Source organism: Canis lupus, chromosome 24 (assembly GCF_011100685.1).
Source record: "Canis lupus familiaris isolate Mischka breed German Shepherd chromosome 24, alternate assembly UU_Cfam_GSD_1.0, whole genome shotgun sequence".
In the NCBI taxonomy this organism is placed as follows: Eukaryota; Metazoa; Chordata; class Mammalia; order Carnivora; family Canidae; genus Canis; species Canis lupus.
The window spans coordinates 45,551,541-45,573,546 of record NC_049245.1 but is presented as its reverse complement, the minus strand read 5'-3'; the positions used below and the strand labels follow the sequence as shown (position 1 = coordinate 45,573,546).

The window sequence follows — 22,006 nt, the reverse complement described above, 5'->3', positions numbered from 1 at the left end:
ATGCTCCAGAATTCTCCACCCTTCAGGGCTGCCTTGCAGTGATCTGAACCCAGTGTAATCCTATGGTCCTGGGCCTGAGCCACGGCTTTGAAATTGGAGTAAGTCTGTCAGTGATTATTTGTGAGATTCGCTGCCACCAGCAGGATGGGGAGTTGGAAGAGTTTCCCCTCAGATTAGCCTGGATCTCTGCCATCTGATCTGATGTGCCTCGCTGGCTCCACTGCACGGGGCTGGAATCCTGGGTCTCCAGGAAGGTGTGTTTGTGTTTGTTTTCAAACTTCACTTTGCACCAGTCTTTTCCCTTCCAAGGGAGATAAACCAATTCTGCATGTCTTTACTAGCCAGCCCTCAAGGAGCATCCTGGAACCTCTCTAAGGGAAACCAGTGCTTTTTATTAAATCCATCATCCTAGACTGTAGCACGGCCATGATTCTAATAAACCATCAAGTTTATCAGATCACAAAGATTACAAATGTCTGTAAGACCCATTCACTCTTCATCCTTTGGACTCTCCAGGAAAGAAGTTGGAGCAGGGTAGATTAAGAATTTCTAAGTCATAGCATCTCTCGGGCAAGGGCTCACACACACGAAGAGCACCCTTACTTTTATGCAAATAGATTGCTCCTGATGTGATGGGACAGTGCAAGATTTGGGCGCACAGAGCAGTAATTTTTTGTAGACATGTCTCATCATTGGAGGTATAATGCACATTCATGTCTAGTGTCTATCAACAATGGTATGGTTCTTAAAATACTAGTGGTTTTTTTTCTCCTCTGTCAAGATTGCCACTCCATATTTCAGCCCAATGACCTATGAGAAGTAAAGGCTGGCACTTCTGACTGTGTGCCAGGCATTGCATATCTTACATGTGCTAAATTGCTGGCTCTCAAAACAAGTCTAAGACATAGATAGTACCATCATTTCATTCACAGATGAGAAACTGAGAAAGGGAGAGTCAACAACTCTCCCAAGTGCTACAGTCTGAATGTCTACCCCCCCCCAATCCCCACAAATTCATATGTTGAAATACTAATGCCTAGTGTGATGATGTTAGGAGGTGGAGACTGTGGGAGGTGGTTAGGTCGTGAGGATGGAGCCCTCATGAATGGGATTGATGCCCTTATAAAGGAGACCCCAGATTGTTCCCTGTCTCCTTCCACCATGTGAGGACACAGCAAAAGGACAGACATCTATGAACCAGGAAGCAGGTCCTCATCAAACACTACTTCTGTTGGTGCCATGATCTTGGACTCCGCAAATTCCAGAACTGTTGAAAATGTCTGTTATTTACAACTCATTCTGTGACATTTTGTTACAGCAGACTAAATGTACTGAAACACCAAGGCACTGGCTAGGGAGAAACAGAGGCAGAGGCAGAGACAGGACCCCAGTCAATGAGTGTAGCCCCTGTACTCCTAAGCACTGCGTCTCACTTACCACGACACCTGAGCACTCTCCACTGCTCTTCCTAAAACACTCCCCCTAAGAAGTACTTAACCTGTCTTACTGAAAAAAATGCACAGACTGGGTATATGCCTGAGACTTCCCTTCACACATCGAGACAAGTGGAAGTAACAAGGAACCAACAGACACATCCAGTGTTGAGGAGATGCCCCAGAAGGATTAAAATAAAGGCAAGACCTATAGGTCAAGTCAGCCTGGTCATGGCCAGGTGTCCAGGCTGTTACCTGTGCCCATGAGTGAATCTCCAAAGATGCTCCCCACTGTCAGAATCTCTTCTCTGAAGACCTCCAAATGACCTGGAGAAAGCGCTCTTGGCCAGCCACTCTCTGACGTTTCTCAACAGTCATAAGACTTCAGGGAAATCAGAAGTAGCCACTCCCTGGAAAAGGTTGAAGACCCTCCAGCAAGGATACTGTGAGGATGCAAACACTCAGAGCTAATGGACCAAGGAGAGACAAATCAGATTTCCTTCCTTCAGCTCTGTCTAGAGTGACCTCCAAAAATTTTCATCACTCTGGGGATAATTGATTTGTGAGCTCTTTGATTGGAAGCAGACCATTTTCACCCAATGGAGGCAGGGATTTAAGGGGGAAAAAGAAAATGTTTTCTCGTGGTTTCTGCAGAGCAGCCCCAGAATAAATAAGACACAGCCGAGTAATGAGGTAATGACAGATTTTGTCTTAGTCTGGAAGGGCGTCATTAAGTAGGAATAATTCATGGCTTAGTACTGTCAATCCTAGTTATATGATGCTCAACTGTCAAGCTCTATGAAACAAGACTCCGTGTGAGTCCATATGTGCCTCACTCAATTTACTTAGGTTCTTGAAATTCTGAGAGATTAGCAATTGTCACTTATTCAACAAAGGGCTTAACTAGCTTGACTTCTGTTTAGCTCATCAGAACGACAGCTCCTGCCTCCAAGACCAATGCTTGTAGGGACTCGATACACTCTGACCCTAAAACGTTGACTCAAGTTACATCAAGATTTAATCACACACATATGAGTATTGAAGTCTCTTTTCTAGAAAGGCAAAGCTTTTCTTTGCCTGCAATCCATGTATAAAATACCGTCCTCTACATTGCTGAAGAGGAATGAATTACAAGAGGAGTTGGGAATGAAAGTGCATTTTCATTAGCACTATTGGAAGCCAGGGAATAACCAATAAGGAGGAAATCTCTCTCTGAGCAGCACTAAAGAAATGTATTTTCATTTAGCGCCCATTCTAAGGATGGGAGCTCTCCTCATCCTAAAAAGCTGAGCACGGAGGGCTTGAAAGAGGTACTTTTTGTTTCTCCCAGATGTCACAGAAGTTGGTGGCCTTTATGATGGATGTGAAGGACCAGTCCACCTATCCATAGCCAGCTGCTGCTAGTCCCTGCAAGGAAGCAGAAAACCACTTGCTTCTCTTCCCAGAGCCTGGAGTACAATTCCCATCTGCTCTGGGCCAGGCACTGTGCATGCTTTGTCAGCTGCCAGTTACAGAGACTCTCCAACTAATATGGGCTAAATGGAAATAAACTTATATACCCAGAAATCTCCCCGATTTCAATACATAAGGCTATGTGTCCTAAGAACTGCCCATGGGTCCAGCCTCCTTCTTGGGATGGATACAAGGTGAGCACTGGACTGCCCGGTCAGGTGTGCATCCTGGAGCTGAATGATTAGTCCTGGTCATGTGTTGCCCTAAGCTGATGGTTTAGTCCAGGTCACCTGAGCATCCCTGAGCTGACCTGATCGGTCCCAGCCAAGCTGATTCGTTAATCTAGGTCATGTGAGCACCCTGGGCTTGGCTTGGATGAGCCTGGGTCAGATCCCGATCCCTAAAGGAAGAGGAGGAGACTGATCCACATGCAATGCACCCCCCGGAGAAAGGCAGGATCCCAGTAGCAGAGATGGAAGCAGTACTGGGCAGGCAAAAGCAAGCCCCATTCTATAGCTTGCATCCTAAGAGCTGTGTCCAACACCTGGTACTATCTGCATCTTACAGGTGGGAACACAGGCTCAATGAAGCGACATACTTGGCCTAGCCACAGAGGTCGTGAATGCTCGTCCAGGATCCAAAAAGAGGTCACACAAGCTCAAGTGCTACAGTATGTTCTGCAGCCTGCTCTTAGCACTGGACTTCAAACCCTGCTGGTGTCATTAACACACCACACTCAAGAACAGGGTACAGATGCTGAGGTGTGTCACAGGGAAGGCAAGGCATGTTATGAGCCTGTTTACAATACCACATGGACACATTTTCTTCTAAAAAAAAAATCCCTGTCCCAGCCAATGGGGACTGTGGGAGCAGGATGTGGCTTTTACAACCACGGCAGGGTGTGTTGACACCAATGATTGGGACAGAGTCCAGGGTGAGGGGATCTGAATGGCACTAAAGGTCAGCTGAAGAGCCAGGAGTGCAGAGCAGGGAAATGGGTGGTGCAGGTACTGGGGCAGCTGAGGTGAGGTGGTCAGGAGGCAGCGAATGAACAGCAAATACAGACACTGGTATCAACGCTGAGATCCCACCGGTAAGTTGCTGGGATTCACCCTGCAGGAGAAACGACAGGGTTCTTTCTAGCAGCCCGTATGATAAACAGTCCCACGGAAGAGCTTGGGTCAGACACACACAGAGCCCCGTGCCTGTGGCCACACTGTGCCCCTTACCACGTCCCACAGACTCGTGTATGGCTGCTATTTTTCCAGCTGCCTCCTCCCCCTGCCCGCCCACCAGGCCTAGCAGACAGGCATTGCTGCTCCTTGTGCCGTGGTCCAGACCCTCACACAGCAGGTGCTCAACCCAAGGACAAGGAATAATCTCCATGCCTGCTGGGGTTGTTGAGAAGGGCTCCAAAGACCCGACCACTCTTTATTATTTGTGGCCTTTCAGGGTCCTGGGTGACTTTAAAGGCTACAGAGACCTTTGCCTGTAGAATCCAAGAAGAATACCACTGACCTTGAAGGTGTCACCATGTGACAGCCCTGCCCTGGTCCCAGCCTAAATCAAGGGGAATCTTCACGAAGCCAGTGTGATGCCATGTCCCGTTGCCTTTCCCGTCTTCCCTCCATCTTCACGGGCAGGAGGGGCACCTTCCGTCCACACGGGCCATGCACTCACCAGCAGGTGCCAGAGGCTCAGCTAAGTCCTTTGGCTACACCGAGGAATAAACAGAACAGACACAGACCTGCTCCCACAGCAGAGCTCACAGAGAATACCAGTGGACAAATCAAAGAGGTATTTTCAGATGGTGACAATGTTATAACCAGAACCAGGTGATGCGGTGCAGAGCGATTGTGAAAGATGCTCGGGTAGAAGCCTATGAGAGGTGAGCTGAGACCGAGGGGCCTGAAGACACCGGGGCTGGACCCACACTGTGCCCAGAGCCGAGACCAATAGAGTCAGAGGGAAGGTAGCAGAGGCCTCTCAGCCCCCAGAGCTGGGCCGCTGGAAGCCTGACCGCACAAAGGAAGATCCTTATGCAAATATACAGCCTTTAATTCTGATACTAAGTATCAAATAACAGAGGCACTTTTCTGCCCCTGAGCTCATTTCCAAGTATGAGGTGATATTAGACCTTCTGAGGGTCGCTAATATCACTCAATTACGGTTTCTTTAAATCTTCCCGAAGTCACCAGTCAAGAAGCCCCTGCTTCAGGGAAGGACTCAGGAGAAGGGAAGAGGGACCCTCACACCCCCTCCACCCTGTTCCCAAGACCCTCAAACACAGACAGGAGGCAGCCGGGCCCCCTTCCGATGCCCGCGTCAGGCTGTGTGGACACACAGGAGGGCGATGGGCAGCGGGGCCCGGGAGTGGACGGGTGCGATGGGCTCTGCACGCTGGGTCACTTCCCACACCAGCCCCCTAATGACCACGCCGGAGAGGCAGGTGTGGCCGAGTGAGGCCCTGAAGAATCCCCTAAGGACAAAGGACAGAAGGGCACCCGAGGGTGGGCTCGGACACTGGCAGCGCGGGCCAGGCTGTGGGAGCCCCGACGGGGAGCGGACAACAGTCCTGAATGGAAGTAGGGCAGCACGGGGGGCCGACGAGGGGCGCCGAGCAGACGAGGAACACGAAACGAGCACCGAGAGAGGCTGGGTCCTGTGGCTTGGGTCTTAAAAAGCCAAACAGACGCAATAGTGACGGCACCCAGGCCTGCATACGCCAGAGTAACTCCACCAACTACCTCCTACACATGATTCCATATAATTCTCACAGAACCGCACGGGGTCAGAGCTGTGGGCACCTGTCTTCCAGCTGAGGTAAAAAGTCACATTTCATTTAATGGTCATGCTGCCAGGAGGTCACAGACCCGGAGGCAAGGCTGTGTTACGAACCAGGGCCTCTCCGCCTCTGCCCCGCTGACCTCTAGGCCTGGACGATTCCGTGAGGGGGGCTGCGCCCTGCCCGACGGCCAGCAGCAGCCTTGGCCTCCACGCACCAGGCGTCCGCAGGGGGAGGTGGACAATCCCCCAGTGGAGAGCCAGGGTGCAAACCAGGGCGCCGTGCAGCCGTCAGCCCCCAGAGCCCGGGAGAACCGGGAACCCCAAGGCTCTCAGGCGCCAGGGAGAAGCCAATTCTGCAGAGCAGGCCCCCCACGCTCCGCGGGTTTGAGGGGTCTACGACGCACCTGTCGGAGATCTCTGGCGGGCGGAGGCAGAGGGTCTGGGGCCGCACCGGTGTGACTGCCTCTGAAACAGAAAGCTGTCGCGGGAGTGAGCGGTGACCCGAGGGTGGGGATGCAGGCAAAGGCCGCCCGCCGGCCTGGAAGGCGCAGTTGGAGCCTGGGACGCGGCAGGGCCGGGAGGGCCCAGGGCAGGGCGGGAGGCCAGAAGGATGGCAGATTCACCTGGACTCAACAGGTGCGGACCTCAGAGCCTCATGTGCTTATAAACACCCGCGGCCTGGGTGAGGCTCTTGGGATGAGGGGCGTTGAGTCCCCAACCTCCCCCGGGCGGCCCGGGCGGCGGCCTGCAGGAGCGGAGAGGGGCCACGGCGCCCTGGTTTGCAGCGGCTGTCCCTGGCGCCGCTGTTCAGGTGACCCGCCTCCGGCTGCACGCCCAGCACACCCGGCGCCAGAAGCACCAGCTCTCTTGCCTGCTGGGAGCCCCTGCCCCAGGGGGTGCCGCCTGCCAGCCCCGAAGTCCAGCCGACCCCAGCCTGGCCGCAGCCTCAAGCGCTCTCCCTGAGCCCGGGCGGGCGGCGCGAAGGCCAAAGCAACCGCTCCTTGTCCTGGCGAGTCTCCCGGAAACAGTCCCTGTTCCCCCCCGTTCTCCTCTCCTCTGGGGAAGCTCTGGGAGCACGTTACCTTCCTGCTCAGAACCCAGTGCTATTTATTCCTTCCGACCAAGTGTTACAGAAACAGTTTCCTCCGAGCTGTATTTACTGTGCTCACAGGCGTTGCTTGGACGGGCAAAATCTGAACCTGTGAATTCGCCTTGCAAGGCAAACAGATGTAATGGTTAAAATGTTCCCGTCTCCAATGGAAATGTTTAGTTTAAATAAGAGAATAAGGCTGAGCAGAATCTCCACGTGAATGGGATCACCACTTGGTTCTTCCGTGGAAAAGGAGCCGGTTAAGAGTCGGGTCCGCAAGGCGGGGTGCTGTCTTAGGATAGTCAAGAGGGACTGATGTTGGGGCACATCTTTCAGGTGGAAAAAAAAAAGCTGTGACTGGAGCCCTTGTCTGCAGTTCTGATCTAGAATGCGGCCGCTCAGTCGGCTGTGCCCGCACCACTAACTCAGGGCAAACACGACCAAATGAATATGGTGCAATCATATCCCTATTATTTTTCTGTATCTCCAATTTATTCAGGGAGCAGGAGAGATATTTAACAATTACTTAGCAGCCTTCTTTACAAAACGAGAGGATGAATACAGATAACGCTGGAACAGATTATTGAGAGCAGAATATTGAATTATCTGCGGATGGGAGCTAGCGCATGAATAATGCATTCCCCACACCTCAGGTATCGGCCCCTCCCTGGCCTTAGAGGCCAGGCCATGGGGTGCGTAAGGGCAGGGGGACTGGAGGCCAACATGCTGACCTCGTGGCGCTCCCCATTTTGCAGATGGTGCAGAGCTATACATGGAACTTGCCATGCAGGAGCAGTTGCATGTCAACCTTTGTGCTTTTCTGCAGAGCATACTTAATTTCTGCATGGCTGTGGACAGTAATCAGTAATGAAGTCATTAAATGCAAGAGGGGTGGAGAGAGAACTGTCTTCCAACCTTCTCCATTAAATTCAGGTACTTTGGCACATCTCTAATTAAGATCGGGAGGCTTGAGTTCCAATTGACAAAGCACTCCATCCCCATGATACGCAGTCAAGAGCGCTCGAGGGCAGAGCTAATACAGTGAGCGGGTAATGGCTTGGGTAATTCCGATAAAGATTTCTAGTTATAGTAGGTTCCAGAGGTTAACCGTCGCTACCCAGAGACACCCAGTTCTGGGTGTGTGGCCGGGCCTCCCCCAGACTTGGCCAGACCCTGGCTGAGAGACCTGCCTGGAATCTGAGGCCACCATCCCAGCACTCAGGACTCCCTCTTCTCCCTCGGAGCTCCGGGACCTGCAGCATAGAATATTCCCGACTGGGTCCACTCTGGGGAGCAGCAAATAGACTCGTCACGTCTATAGAAAAACAGTGGCCAGGTAATTCCTGAGGGGGGTCATATTGTTTTATTTTCCACTCATTTAGAAATTTGGAGAAAACATTTTGACATTTGCTGATTATCCCACTTTTCCCCTGAGGAACCAAGCTCGAGAGCATTAATTTTAGATTCGTATCTAAGAAACACATCTGATATGTGAGTGGGGAAGTAGGGGGCGGAGAGGAGGGAGAGGACATGCAGCGTTTTGGCTGTTGTTGCTTAAGAATGCACTTCTCTTTGGAGGAGCAGGAGAGGCAAGGACCTGGGAGATTGGGGGGTGGGGAGGCACGTGCAGCGCAAGAAGGCTCCTCCTCCTGCTCCAGGCGCTGCTCTCCAAGCCCAGCTTTGCGAATGGCCATGGGGTCCTGCCTCCCAAGGCCAGAAAGCAAACTTCCCTGCCCACCTGCAAGATGTAGACTCCTGCCCAGGTGAGAAATTAACTCACAGTGAAGACCAAATACTCAGGTTTGCTCTGTTAGTCCTTTTCCAAAAGGCCACTCCCCCCATTTAAGTCACAAAAAGCCTCTCAAGTTTTCATAAATTGTCCTTCCATATGGTTTTCGGTGATGGCCAACATGGAAGTCATTTGCTTGCATTAAGTCTCGCTCTGCCGTGTGAATATGGGAGCTGGCAGCTGTATCTCTGCACCTTTGGATAATCCAACAGAGACCAGTAAAATTCCCATTTGGGCTGTAAACTGCAGTGAGGCCAAGTGGCCTTCAAAAATCTCTATTTAAACATATTCCTCTATTAAAGCAGATTCCACATAGCTTTGGTAGCCACAGTATTTTCACTGGAGGGGTTGCCATTAGTCAGTTTTTTAATGTGGGGTTTTAAAAGGTTTATTTCACAAAAAAACTTGTTACATTACTACATCTGTCGACTGCTTTTAAGAAAGGTGATAAAAAAAATAAGAAATGGTGATGAGGAAAAAAAATTTAGCGTTACCAGGTCCAGAAGTCTTCTTTCACTGCTTGAAACAATGGAATGAAATAGTCTGTGATTATAAACCATGAAAGCCACACAGAAAGGTCTAGAGCCAAAGATAAGAGCCTTCTCCGACCCAGGAGCCCAGCCCCCCTGCCACTCTCCAGGAGGCCCCAGGAAGCGTCTGGTCTGCAAGTTTTATCCAGCCAAGTTGGAAAAGTTATACTTTTGTCAGGAGAAAAGAAGTGGCTTTAATAAGATATTTTAAAATTTAATAAAGTAACCAAGAAAGCAAGTAATAAAGCAAGAGAAAGGAAATCTTGATAAAATTATCCCAATGAACATGACCACAGCAGGAATTCATCTAAAGCCTACAAAGGACGCACAGAAGCTGCAGCGCGCAGCCCTCTCCAGCAAAGGCTAATGAATCCGCACTCAGAGTAACAATAGCCGACGGTTTCTGCAAGCAGCAGCGGTGTGTTAAATAGAGAGCCCGATGAAAATCTTGTCACATGGGGGAAAAAAGATTATGGAGATAGAGGAAAATGCACAATGAACAGGAAGCAAATAAAAATGGATTGGTGGGCGGTTCTGACATTCCCGAAAACCGAGTTCTCGCTGCTCTCGCTGCTCTCGGTAGTGGCTGCTGGATTTGCAAGGAATCGCCTCCTTCAAGCATGATTTCCAAGAAGGCTCTGGGGAAACACCAAGCACATCCTTTGTCTCACGGTAGACACGGATGCAGCGGAGGCTCCGCCGGGCGCCACTCGGTGTGCGGGGGCAGAAACCCCGGAGGGAGGCAGACCCCAGGCCCCCGGCTGCCCCAGCTCAGAGCTGCCCTACAACCCGGCAGGGGGTGGACTTGGAGTCAGGTAGACTGGGGTTCAAATCCCAGCTACCCCACACAGTAGCTGCCAGCAAGCGCGGTGACTCCACCGTATGGGCCGAGCGCTTCCCGTGTGCCCTGCGAGCCTTGTCGTGTGCCTGACCCTGTTGGCCGCACGTCACATGCATTATCCCCAGCCCAGTGGACAGACCTTTTACCAGCCCCCCTAACTGAGGAGAAAGCCAGGGGTAAGGAGGTCAATCTGCCCAGGTTCCTGCTGCTCCTGAGATTACAGGGCCCCCAAACCACCACACATCTGTCCCGACTGGCAGTCGGGTCCTAATCCAAGGACTGCCATGACTTGAGCCACACACGCGGGCCTCGATCCTGGCAACGCCGATGGCCGAGCCCGCACACACGGCTGTGGCCTGACGGCAGAAGGGGGCCGACACACCAGCTGTAGGTGAACTTACATGGTGCCATCCCAGGGAGGCGTCTGGAACCCCATTTGGAGAAAAGCCCCCAACATGCCCACCACTACCTCTTTTTGTTTCCCTTCCAGAAAGATTACTGTGATGTCTCTGTGCTCTTGGTTTGGCCCATCTCTCGCACGAGCCCACTGCCTCCCCGCCCCGGGGCTCCCATCCTCTGGCACACGGCAGGTCTCAGCAACGGTGGTGAGAATGGACCAGAGGTTACCAGGCAGAGGCCATCTGAGCACCTTCTTGGTCCAAGGCTCTGCGCACTCCTAACCTCGGTCCTAGGTCCCCACCTCACACTGGATTTGGGGGGCCACACCACGTGTGTGTGTCCTGGTTGCAGGATGTGTGACCCATGACAGCTGGGACGGTGGGCACGGCCGAGCAAGCAGCTGGGGGTCTGGGTGTGGTCCTGGGTGCGTGGCCTGCAATCACAGTCTCTGACCTTCCCAGGAATCGTGTGAGCTCACCAAAGTCCTCTCATGGACTCACGTTCCACTGAAACCAGCTACAAGCTAGAGCGGGTTCTGCTGGGAGACAGAAAACCGAAAAGGAACAGATCTCACAGTTGCCAAAGTCTTGGCCAGATAAAATCTAGCCATTAAACCTTTCCTGTGATCCTGCGGATGTGTTTCCTTTCACTAAAGCCTCACATCTTCCCTGGTATATTTTCGTGGGAGGCTGATATCCAGGCTTAACCCTGACTTTTGTCCTCTGCAAAAACAGCAGTTTACATCGCATGCATGGACTTTGTTGGTAGCAGGGATTCTTGGCAAGGCAAGCAAGAGGTTTTATATTTCCCCTGGGTCGTGGTTGGGCACACAGGCAGGAAAGCAGGTGGGTCTCCCAGGGAGACAGAGCAGACTAAACCGATGATTTCAGGGTCACCAGAGGACGCCCTCATCGCATAATGCATCTGCCACTCTGGCTCAGCAGGTCCTGGCCTCAGGGACAGAACTCGTTGGAATCAAGTTGCCCCGTTTAAGGAAAATGGTTTTCAACTGCAGAGCCCCCCAGGCAGGAGTGAGAGGAAGTGGCTGTGGCGTGGGCTCCTCAGGCCGGGGCAAGGGTACAGGCCAGAGCAGGTGAGGAGGAAGCCGACAGTGCAGAGGCCACCACCTCTTTCCGACCTGACCACAGGAATGGTGAGACAGGTCACGTGTCACACACAGGCATACCTGCCACACCAGGAACATGCCATTCTGAAGGCCAGGATGTGCCCCACCAAGCCTCCAGAAATACAGCAAGAGCATCCAACCCACTCCTAGGGCTGCCCATGGACAGAAGAGTAATTTGTTGTTGGGAGGGCCTCGTGGGGGGCACTGCCCTCCCGTGATCCGCTGCATGAGCAGGGAGCGACCATTAGAAATAGACTAAAATGCAGCTCTGAACCGCGTCCCCACCCTGAGCACCCCAAATCCCCACCCTGAGCCAGCCCGTCGCTCAGTGATGCCACAGCTTCTTTGTCTTCAAGTCAAAGCAGTAGGCAGGAGTGGAGAGGTGGAATGAGCAGGGCACTGCGATCACGGGTCAGGGGAGCCCACACTCGAAGTGGTAAAAATAGATTTGTTCCAGGTTTCATTTCTGTTGCTGCAGAAAATCTTCATTATCTCCTTGTCCAGGGTCCTGATGGTTTCCAGAAGGATCCTGAGGTGCAGAGGGAACATCCTTGGGTCCCTCCTCTAAGGCAGGAAAGAAGAGTAAGTTAAATGGCTGAAAATCCTAACACAAGAGCCTTGCGATCCACACTTGGCTCCTTGCTGGGACCTCGCCGCTCCTGGGTGAACGCCTCTCCTCCTGCCCACTGTGCCTGACCACGCTGTTTCTGGACCACGTGCACTGGGGCTCCTGGCCACAAGGCCTTGCTCTTGAGCCTCTGGTGTGTGAGGCTGATGCCCAGACACTCAGAACCACCACTTTCTGCAGGAAAGGCTGCTGGGCGCTGACTCCTGGTTTCCCTCCATAGCACGCCCTGCACACACATACCTGCCTGCGTCTGCTCGTTCAGCAAACGGGACCAAGCCTGCAGTGCCAAAGGCCCCAACTGCAGGCAGCTCACAGCCAGGGCAGGAAGCAAGTCCAGAGGCCTTTCCCCAAAGGGTAGGGCATGGCAGCAGCAAGGGGAAGGGTGGCTGGTGGGTGCAGAAATGGCTCTGGAAGCCAGGAGGCTGGACGCCGGAGCTGACAGCAATCCTCAGGTGAGAGGAAGAGAAGCAGGTGGGGAGCAAGAGCAGCCCTGGAAGAGGGGCAGGAGAGCAGGGCAGTGACAAGAGCCAGTATGGACTGTACGTGGGTCTCCTTTAATAGACCACACGCTCCCTGGGCCCTGTATGATTCATTTAAGTATCTCTCATGCCTAGAACAGGCCCTGGCCAGCTCAGTGATAAACCTGAACTTGAAACACTGACAGAGGTCCCCATGGGCCATCTGTATACTCCTAATGGACGCCCTCTTGCCCCCACTGTCCCCATCAGCCCATCCATGGATGGCCACGAGTGTTAGGGAAGTGGATGAGACATCAAGGAGTAGGTTTCCCGTGAGTGGACACCAACCAGAACCCACCTACCCACTGCTCTGGCTTAGGCTGTTTCAGCACCTGTAGGTCCAAGAGAGTCATACCTGAGGAGGCAATAGGGACAGGAGCCCCTGGGGAGGGTCAGGGAGGGGCTGGGTGTGCTGATTGGGAGCCATGCCTGTGGACCTCACATCTGGGTCCTCCAATGCCCCCATGGAGGTGTCCCCTGGGATCACCATCACGGTGCTGAGCAAGTACCTTTAGGCAAAAGTGAGCCCAGGAGTGCTCACGAGCCTGCCATATACATCCATCATATGGGATCCACTCGAATAGCAATTAAATCAGACCCCCATGTGCTCTCACAGTGGTGGCTCATCAGGCTCCCGTGCCTTGTACGGGGTCCAGGAACCTCCATTCTGTGAACAACTGGATGCCCGCTGGGGCCTCCTAAGAAAGGAACCTGAGGCCCATGGACACACATCAGCGCACTTTACAAATGGAAACCTCAGGGAGGGACGGCACTTGTAATCCTTAGAACCCCTCGTCCCCACATACAAATTGTACAACTGAGCGGCCTGCTTGGCCGCTGAATCTCAGCCTCCATCACCCCAACATCAGGATGTCCTAACTCCTGGCTTGCCTGTGTCTGAGGGTTGGTTTTTGATGAGTAATGCAGAGTGGTGTGAATGTTCCAGATGACTTCTGAGGGACTGGATAAATCACAGGGGTCGCCAGAGACTGTTGGGTGCAGACGACTTGGAGCAACACTCTGCAGGCCACAGAGAACCTTCATGTCAAAATAAAGAGGTTTCTTCGGCCTCCAGACACCTGCCGAATGCCTGCTCTCTGCCTGGCCCCAGCAGAGTGCCGCCCTGCATTGGTTAAAAGCACCAAGTGCAGGGTCAGACCAGCTTCGAATCCCCGCTCCACACTAACCAGCTGTGCCGCTTGGGAAAACGGCTCTTCATCCCTGGCGCCAGTCCCCCAGTTATAAAGAGGGAGCCATGGGCAGCCCCGGTGGCTCAGCGGTTTAGCACCGCCTTCTGCTCAGGGTGTGATCCCGGAGACCCGGGATGGAGTCCCACTTCGGGCTCCCTGCGTGGAGCCTGCTTCTCCCTCTGCCTGTGTCTCTGCCTCTCTCTGTCTGTCATGAATAAATAAATAAAATCTTAAAAAAAATAAAGAGGGAGCCATGTTCTTAATAGGATTCCTATAAGCATTAGATGAAGCAAGAACACATCCCGGTCAGCACATCCTGGCTGGCTCTAGCGTCTTCCGAGTCTACAAGGCGCGCGTGGAGGGGGGCGGAGGAGGCTTTCTGGGACCTGTCCAGGGTGCTGACGGCCGTCTGGCAGCATCCATGGCCTCTGCCCAGTAGATGCCCAAGCACCTACACATGCGCACACAGACACTGTCGGGGGCCCACTGGGGGACAGAATCGCCCCTGCTCAAGCAGCACAGGCTCCTTCAATGCTGCTTCCCACCGCTCCTCATGCCGTGACCAATCATGAGCACAAAGGAGAGACACAGAGCCCGTCCCTAGCTCCCCCGGGAGGCTAACACAGAAGCAAACACCAAGTGGAGCTACTCTGACCCCTGCTGACCTTAGTACCTATCAGCCGGCCCCTCGACACCTGCCCTGGCCCCAAAACTCACTTCTCACATCAGTCTGGCCACAACCCAGCCCCTGCCCCTGTCGCAGAGCTGCGCTTCCCCGGCTGCTCCCAACCGTGCTGCCGCTGCCCCAGGCCCTCCATCCTCCCCAGTGGCGCCAGCTCTGCCCTCTGCTGGGAGCACTCAGGACAGGCTGGTCCCTACTTCCTTCATGGCTCTACTCGCCCCTCACCTTTCTGGGAGGACCCTTCTGATCTAATCTACCACCCCTCTCTCTAGCCCTCGGCTTTTTCATTTTCACAGCATGTATCCTGCTGGACACACCTCACGGTTCTGCTTATTCATCTCTTGTCCGTGTCTGAGCTGGAATGGGAGCCCCACAAGGGCAAGGACTCGGCTGTTGTGTTCACAGCTCCAGCACTACTGCCAGGCACTTCAAAGCTGCTCACAAATATTTGCTGAGTACAGATCAAGGACTGAGATTAGCGAGAGTTCCCTGGGACTGGAAAAAGGAGTGTGGGTCACCCAGACATACTCACGGATTTGACTTGATCTTCTAGACGGTGGGTGGGCTCATTATCAGTTTGCCCGAGGCCACTGAATGGGATGGAAGAGGCTGGGACCCCCCACAAGGAGAGGACCCCGAGTTGGCCCCACCACAGCACAGCCTCTCCCAGCAGGGAGAAAAGACAGTATTGACTTCACAAATTAAAAGGAACATTATTAAAAATGAAAAAAATCTAATAGTGTCCAGTACCCTGCTCGCCCTCCTCTAGTGCTCTTGAGATAATCTCACATCAATCCACTTAAGTGCCGTGCTCTCCTGACCTTCCCTGTGAAGAGCTTCCTTGCTGACTGAGGAGCGCCTCACTGGCCGGCCTACGGGGAGGACACCCCAGCTGCATATTTATGGATTCCTAGGAGTCTGTGTTCTGCTTTTATTTTCTGTCCCTGTAGTTGCCTTACACTCCCAATCCACTCCACACCCCACAGAAGCACCCCCTTCCCCGGAGGCTGCACACTGCCCACCCCATGCAAACACTGCTCCCAACAGGGCCCAGCCCCTCCATGACAGTGACCGCAGCCTCAGAGGGACACGGAAGGGAAGTCTCCCGGCCCGATGTGATCACAATGGACGGAACACTTTGCTCCCTGACATGGTTCTACCTCCCGTCATTTCTGATACAGATCTGCTGGGCAGCACCAGAGCCCCCAGGTGAACACCTGGCCCACACCCATCCCCCTTTAAGGAAAGCAGCATCCTAGGTCTCCCCTCTCCACCCACAGATCTCCCCAAGGGTCTGGGGGCACACGGCCCTCCCCCTACCTCCCCCTACCTGGCCCAGTCAGCCAAGAAGGTGAAGTGTGCATCATGGCATTGTGCAAATGGGCTGGACAGACCAAATTTGGAGAATATGTCTGGGGGAATTTGGCTTAAAGAGAGCAGAAGGGGACACTTCTGATCGATTTGGGGACCTGGGGGCACACCACGGGCAGGCTTCAGAGCAGCTAGCAGTGAAGAGTGCCATGTGGATGAAGAGGACATGGACAGGAAAGCAAAGAGCAGCCCGCTGTTTCAAGCATGAGTCCCGCCTGCTTCAGAAGGCAGGTGCTTGCCCGTGAGCTTCTTGGATAATCCATGGACTCCGACAGGGGGGGTGGGGGTAGCACACTGAGGGCGGGGGGACTAGTCTCCCAAGGGATGCAGGGGACACCCTGAGGATGTGTGTTTGCAGACCTCACTAACCTGTAACTCTAAGTTCAAAATTCCTTTTCCTTTTATTTTGCAATTATTTTCAAAGTTGTAAAAGACTGTAAGAATAGTACAAAGTACCCCATACACCTTTTACCTGGTTTCAGTAATATTTAACTTTGCCAGATTTTACATATGTACATACCTATGTGTATGTGTGCTTGTCTGTACCCCCAAATCATTTGAAAGTGAGTGGCATACACCACGCCCATTGTGTCCTGTGTCTACACCCTGAGAAGAAGCCTATTCTCTTACGTACTCACAGCATAGTCAGCAACGTCAGGAAATTTAAGATCAGGACAACATCATGCTCTAAACTGCTGGTCATATTCCAATGCCACCTACTGTCCTCATGACGTCCTAAGACACGGTTTCCCTGCATCGTATATTGTATTCTGTGGTCATGTCTCTCTATCCACCTTCTATTCCGGAGCATTCTCGTCCCGGTCATTGATGCCACAGGAGTTTTGAGGAACAGAAGCCTATTATTTTATAGGCTGTGCTTCAGTTTGGGTTTCCCTGTTGTTGCTTCATGATCACGATGGTACACAGACACCCCTCCTCTGGCCGGACTGACAAAGTGAAGACCCCCAAATGCACCTGGGAATTTCTGAGTCTTGAAAGGGCTTCTTCCCGTGTGCCCACCCACCAGCTGTGGCTACAGCAGGTCCCTGCCACTGCCAGTCTTCCTGGCCATGCTGGTGGCCTGGGGATCCACTTGGAGAAGCCCCCCGGGCCCTGAGAGAATGCATCACCCTGCGCTCTTCCATCGGCTTCTCTGGAAAGGCCTGGGCTCCTGGCAGAGGCGAGGAGGTGGGAGAAACCTTTGCCTTGCCTGGGTCTGGGCCTGAAGCACCCATACTTGGGTGGGGATGGGGATAGGCTCCCCCTGGACTGATTCCACCAGCTTCTCCCACAGAAGCTCCCACATAGTCCAAGGGCTGGAGCTGGCTCCTCACAGAGCCCTGCTCCCCACTCCCCTGCCCTCCCAGGATGCAAAGAAACACACTGGAGTCAGCTTTTGTGGGACACTCTAATGCTCATCCTGCAGGGTTCCTGTTAGGGAAGTACAGAGATCCCACAAAGCCCCCTGCCTGTCACTATCAACACTACAGTTGAGAGGAAGTGAGGCAGGAGGAAGGGTCTCCCCAGGTAAGGGCAGAGCAGCCCACAGGTCACAGGGCAGGTGCTGTTGGTGCCCCACCCACACCCCCTTCCTCCCAGGGTGCCTGCCTGCTGGGCTGGGCTTCTCTGCAGCAGGTGGAGGAGCGGAGCGGGGATGGAAGCAACCATGAAGGATGGGCTCAGTGGACACACATCCCTGTCCTCGGCCCCTACTGGGCAATGTGGAGACATTGCCACAGTCCCATCCCCACAGTCCCTCAGAGGGATCGATGCATCCTTCACTGGCCTCCTTCCTCCCCAGCTCCATGGCCCTGCTTCCCTACTGGCATTTCCTTTTATCCCTCAAATCTCATCTGAAGAGAAATCCCAAACCCAGAGCTGCTGTGTCCTGAGAAAGAGCCTGGAAGATGTCCTGTGGCTGTGCCTGCAGTGGCCTCGGAAGGACACTGGCTGCAGCAGGCCCAGCCTTCTCATGCAGCGTGTTAAATAACAAAATTCAACTGTGCTGATTTTAAAGATCTAATTGGCTTTAGTAAGTGATTCACGAATCAGGCAGCAGCCCATCTCACGAGGAGCAGAGTTCCATGAATGGCACAGAATGGAAGGTTTCTCTAGAAGGAGGACTGGTAAGAAAGTTACTAGCCAAAGGGAGGCTGCTGTCCCCCGGGGCAAGAAGGGGTCTTAGCATCCCAATGACCTCATCTTTGTTGGGGGGCAGAGAGCCCCACCCCACCCCCGTGGCAGACTAGCGGGCATTGATGGAAAATCCTGGCTGGTTAACCCTACCTCTCTGACAGAGGCTGAAATTGCAACCAGATTACGTATTAAGCCCAGGTTTGAGGACTTCAGCTAAGTGACCCTGTCTGGGGCCTGTGGTTTTCTCTTAACAAAACCTACAGGCACCCAGTTCACCTCCAGGACCCTGACCTTGGGGTTGACCTTAGCTCATCTGAAGGGAAGGCAGTGTCAGGTCAAACAAAGCCTGCAGGCAGGTCTGAGATGCCTGGGAACTCCTTAGGGGCCACAGGTCAGGAGGGTGAGGGACAGCTTGGGGGTCAAACGGAAGCTGTCAGGGATATCAAGGATACCCACACCCCAGGTGGGCTCAGAGGAGGGCCCCTGAAGCCCCACAGGCCCCCAGATGCTCCTACTGGACCACTTTGGACTCGAATGACTCGGAGCTAATCAGACTGGATGAACACAGCCCTCATGAGTTAAAATGGCATCGGTAATGGTGAGATAAAATAATCACAGAAACACTGTGAGGCACCTCAAATTGCCATTCAATTGCAATAATTGTTGTTATTGTAATCGTGAGTTAGAAAATGATTTTATGTTAATAAACCAATGAGAGAGGGCTGACTTCATCACTGCACACGTGAGCCTGGCCTGGATGAGTGAGCCGAGTGATGCTCAGGGTGCAGGGAGGAGGCTGGGGCGAGGTGAAGGAGGAGGGACGCCTTCCACTGCACACGCTTGTACAAGAGCAACAAATCAAGGGGCAGGACACCCAGGAGCCTGAGAGTAAAGGACTCATCAGCAAGGACCTGAGTCCTTGAACTTCCACTAACTTGGGAGGTGCTGGAATTGAACCACACCAGCTTGGGCTCACGCAGCAGGCCCTGGGGACAGCAGAGGGCCAGTGCAGCCAGGAGAGTGGGTGCAGCCTACAGACTAGGGGAGTGACCGTGCTCAGCGCATTTCCAGAATCCTCTGTTCACCCTCCAGCAACCCCGCCAGTCAAACACCTGTAACTACCAGGCTCGGGTAGTTATGAAGGGTCAGTGACCAACCCATGGTCAAGCCAGGACTCACATCCCAGGCTCCAAGTTTCTAGGTCCTTCCAAAGAGACAGGGCAGGAAAAAGTGAGCCGTGGAAAGGACGGGCTGTGTGGGAGGGGAGAGCAGAGCAGAAAAGAGACCATGCATCCGGCCTCATGCACTAGGCAACATGCGCATCTGCGCTCCTCCAAGGTGAGCCTTTTAATACAGAAATAGTCCAGTGTTAATGGGTTCCCCTTTCTGGCATATGGATCCGACTGCTATTTTAAATGTCACGAGATGGATGCCCCTGCCAGTGGAACTTCAAACTGATGTGCTCCGTTTCCTTCTCTCATATCTCTTTTCTGTCTAAAATATAAGGTGTGGCCTTCTGGGTTACCTTTGAATGAAATTTCAGTGTATTTGGGGTATTTTCAGTACTCAACAATTTTATAGAGTTGAAAACATAAAAGCTCTCAAAAGACTTCAAAACTGAATTAGCCTGCAACATATATTCAAGCTATATTTCTTTCTGACCTAGTTTATCTGTTTAAAAAAAGAAGAATCCTCAACGATGGAGGTGCCCTTCCCTCTCCTCTGTGATCACCTGCATCAGTCCAGCAGGTACTGAGCACTGAGTCGGTGCTAGGTGCTCTGCTAAATGCCTTCAAAGGATACTGTTAACCAGGGAGCAGACACCCCGGGGGTGGCACACCAATCCTACAGGAAGGGCAGGGAGCAGGGGAGACACTGAGGCCCTCTCTGTGGACGTGAGACAGTCTATCCAGGACTCAGCGTCCTGCACCTCCGAGGGGCAGGGGTGCACGGGTCCTCTTACCCTTCCCTTCGGCCTCATCCCCGGACCTCCCTTCACCTACCTCTCCTGCGTTTAAGGGCTCATGATATGACACAGAGCCTGCCCGCATGACTCAGGACAGCCTCCCACCCCCAGGTCCATGTTCAGTCACATCTTAAGTGTCCCTTGTGCAGCACAGGAGGTCACATCCTCAGGTCCCAGGGGCCAGAGGGGACATCTCTGGGGGCCACTTCTCTACCTCTCACAGGCTTCTCTTTACCATCTTTTCAACTCCTTTACCCAAATATCCAAGCTGTTGGGATAACCCCGGAATCCATTCCTCACCCTGCCCTGTCCCCATTACTCATTTTACAACAGAAGTTCACAGAAAATCCTTCCCCTTTGGAGGTAATGATTGCTTCTTGGCTTTCATGCACGTTTTCCCAGATCTCTCTTTTCTTCTTTTTCTTTCTGGTAATAGATCCACCTCACCCCACACCAGCCCAAGGCCTCTGGTCACTGAGAACCTCCACTGGTACCTGCAGGGAAGACGGTCTTCCTCCACGACACGGGATGAGGGCACAACATGGATCTTATGGTTCTGATCTCTAAGAACGAGACTGCTCCCCACCCACCCCAGTGATCTCCAGAAAGTCCTGCAGTCTGGTTGCATGGCCGGCTTGGGGCTGTCTTCCCACCCAGAAACAAATCACGATGGCCAGGGGAGAGCATGTGCTAGTGGAACACGCTTAAGCTGGGTCACATCTCCCCCAGGCTGAGGACAGGGTGGGCGCACCAGTCTCATCAAATCCACAAATGACTTCCTAACAGAATTGGGGAGACTATGTATGCTAAAACAAAAAAACAAAAAAAACAAAAAAAAAAACTGGGCACATATTAAATTTTCAGCATATGAGTCAATTGCTACAACTTTACTGCCACCATCATGGCTATGCTTCCTCATTACTAAATATAACCAGCAATTTCCAAATTTTCTGCAGAGGGAAATATCTTTTGGGGAAGGACAGTGGTAGAAGAGTCTTTGGGAAAGATGTGTCGATAAATAAAAGCTCATACCTAAAGCAAATAACTGGACACAAATACAGAGAAAACTGGAGAGTCTGGGGACTTTTCCCAAAGACTGTGTTAAACCCCACCAAAACCCAGTGAGAGGCCAATTATATTTTCAGTAATTCTGAAAATCAGTAACTGACAAATCAGTCAAGAACTTCCTTTCTCTTCCTCCTCCTGGAAGAAGGCAGAAGTGCACGTGAAGACAAGAGTGTGTGTGTGTGTGTGTGTGTGTGTGTGTGTTCACATACGTTATTTTGTAGAGCAAAAATAAAGCAAGGCCCTCCCTCCCCAAATGTTATCACTCAAAATTCCATGAATCAGGATTCTTGTGCTCCAGGGCCTGCTCCTCCCCATAAACAGTGCTCTGGGAGAAAAAAAAGCATTTAAAATTCATCAATGTATCTTAAACTGAGATCACTTCTCTAGCAAAATAGTCTGGGGAAATTAGTGTCAAAAAATAATACTTTATGGTTCAGTGTCATATTATCTCGAAGGGGTACATTTCAACCCCAAGCTCACTGCAAGGAGTTGGGGTAAAATAAATGAATTTCTTTGAAACCCGTTTTATATTCAAATACAGACTTTCCAAAATGTAACTTTGCAGAAAGCTAAAAAACGTGTCTCTCCCCGAGCAGCGCTGGGGCCAGGTGCTCACACCCAGCCTCAGCTCTGAAGCCGAAGTGCAAGAATGTTCCTGAGTGTGGACTCCTCCTCCCACTCGACAACTTCTCTGATAATGTTTCTTTAAAAACACTTCCTGCTTCACTGTCAACAATTCTGGCAATAACTGAGTTGGTTTGGTTCTGGGAGAACTGACCTAATCCTCGCAAGCACCTTGCTGAGTAGACTCTCTCCCTACCTCCATTTTACGGACGACAAAAACAGGACGAGAGCTACACAGGTGTTCCGACTGCACCTCTCTAGCATCCTCTACCCGACTCTGGTAGCAATTCTCAGCAACTTCCCGAGATCACACAGCGAGGAGGTGGGAGAGGGCCAGGCATGGCTGGCTTCAGAGCACACACAGCTCCCCTCTGCC

The 22,006-nt window shown here is 52.5% G+C and overlaps 3 long non-coding RNA genes across 3 annotated transcripts; 1 reads left to right on the top strand and 2 right to left on the bottom strand.

Annotated features, from left to right (window-relative positions):
- Positions 1-7,501: 7,501 nt before the first annotated feature.
- On the bottom strand, positions 7,502-12,562 carry LOC111092169. The gene is made up of 3 exons (XR_005378087.1): positions 12,316-12,562; positions 11,755-12,011; positions 7,502-10,856 (listed from the first exon to the last, which is right to left on the bottom strand). It is a non-coding gene; the product is annotated as an uncharacterized LOC111092169 (long non-coding RNA).
- A 12-nt stretch (positions 12,563-12,574) lies between these two features.
- On the bottom strand, positions 12,575-15,560 carry LOC111092168. Its single transcript, XR_005378086.1, has 3 exons — positions 14,998-15,560; positions 14,783-14,916; positions 12,575-13,716 (listed from the first exon to the last, which is right to left on the bottom strand). It is a non-coding gene; the product is annotated as an uncharacterized LOC111092168 (long non-coding RNA).
- A 57-nt stretch (positions 15,561-15,617) lies between these two features.
- On the top strand, positions 15,618-20,779 carry LOC111092108. The gene is made up of 3 exons (XR_005377430.1): positions 15,618-16,067; positions 19,639-19,721; positions 20,375-20,779. It is a non-coding gene; the product is annotated as an uncharacterized LOC111092108 (long non-coding RNA).
- Positions 20,780-22,006: the final 1,227 nt, after the last annotated feature.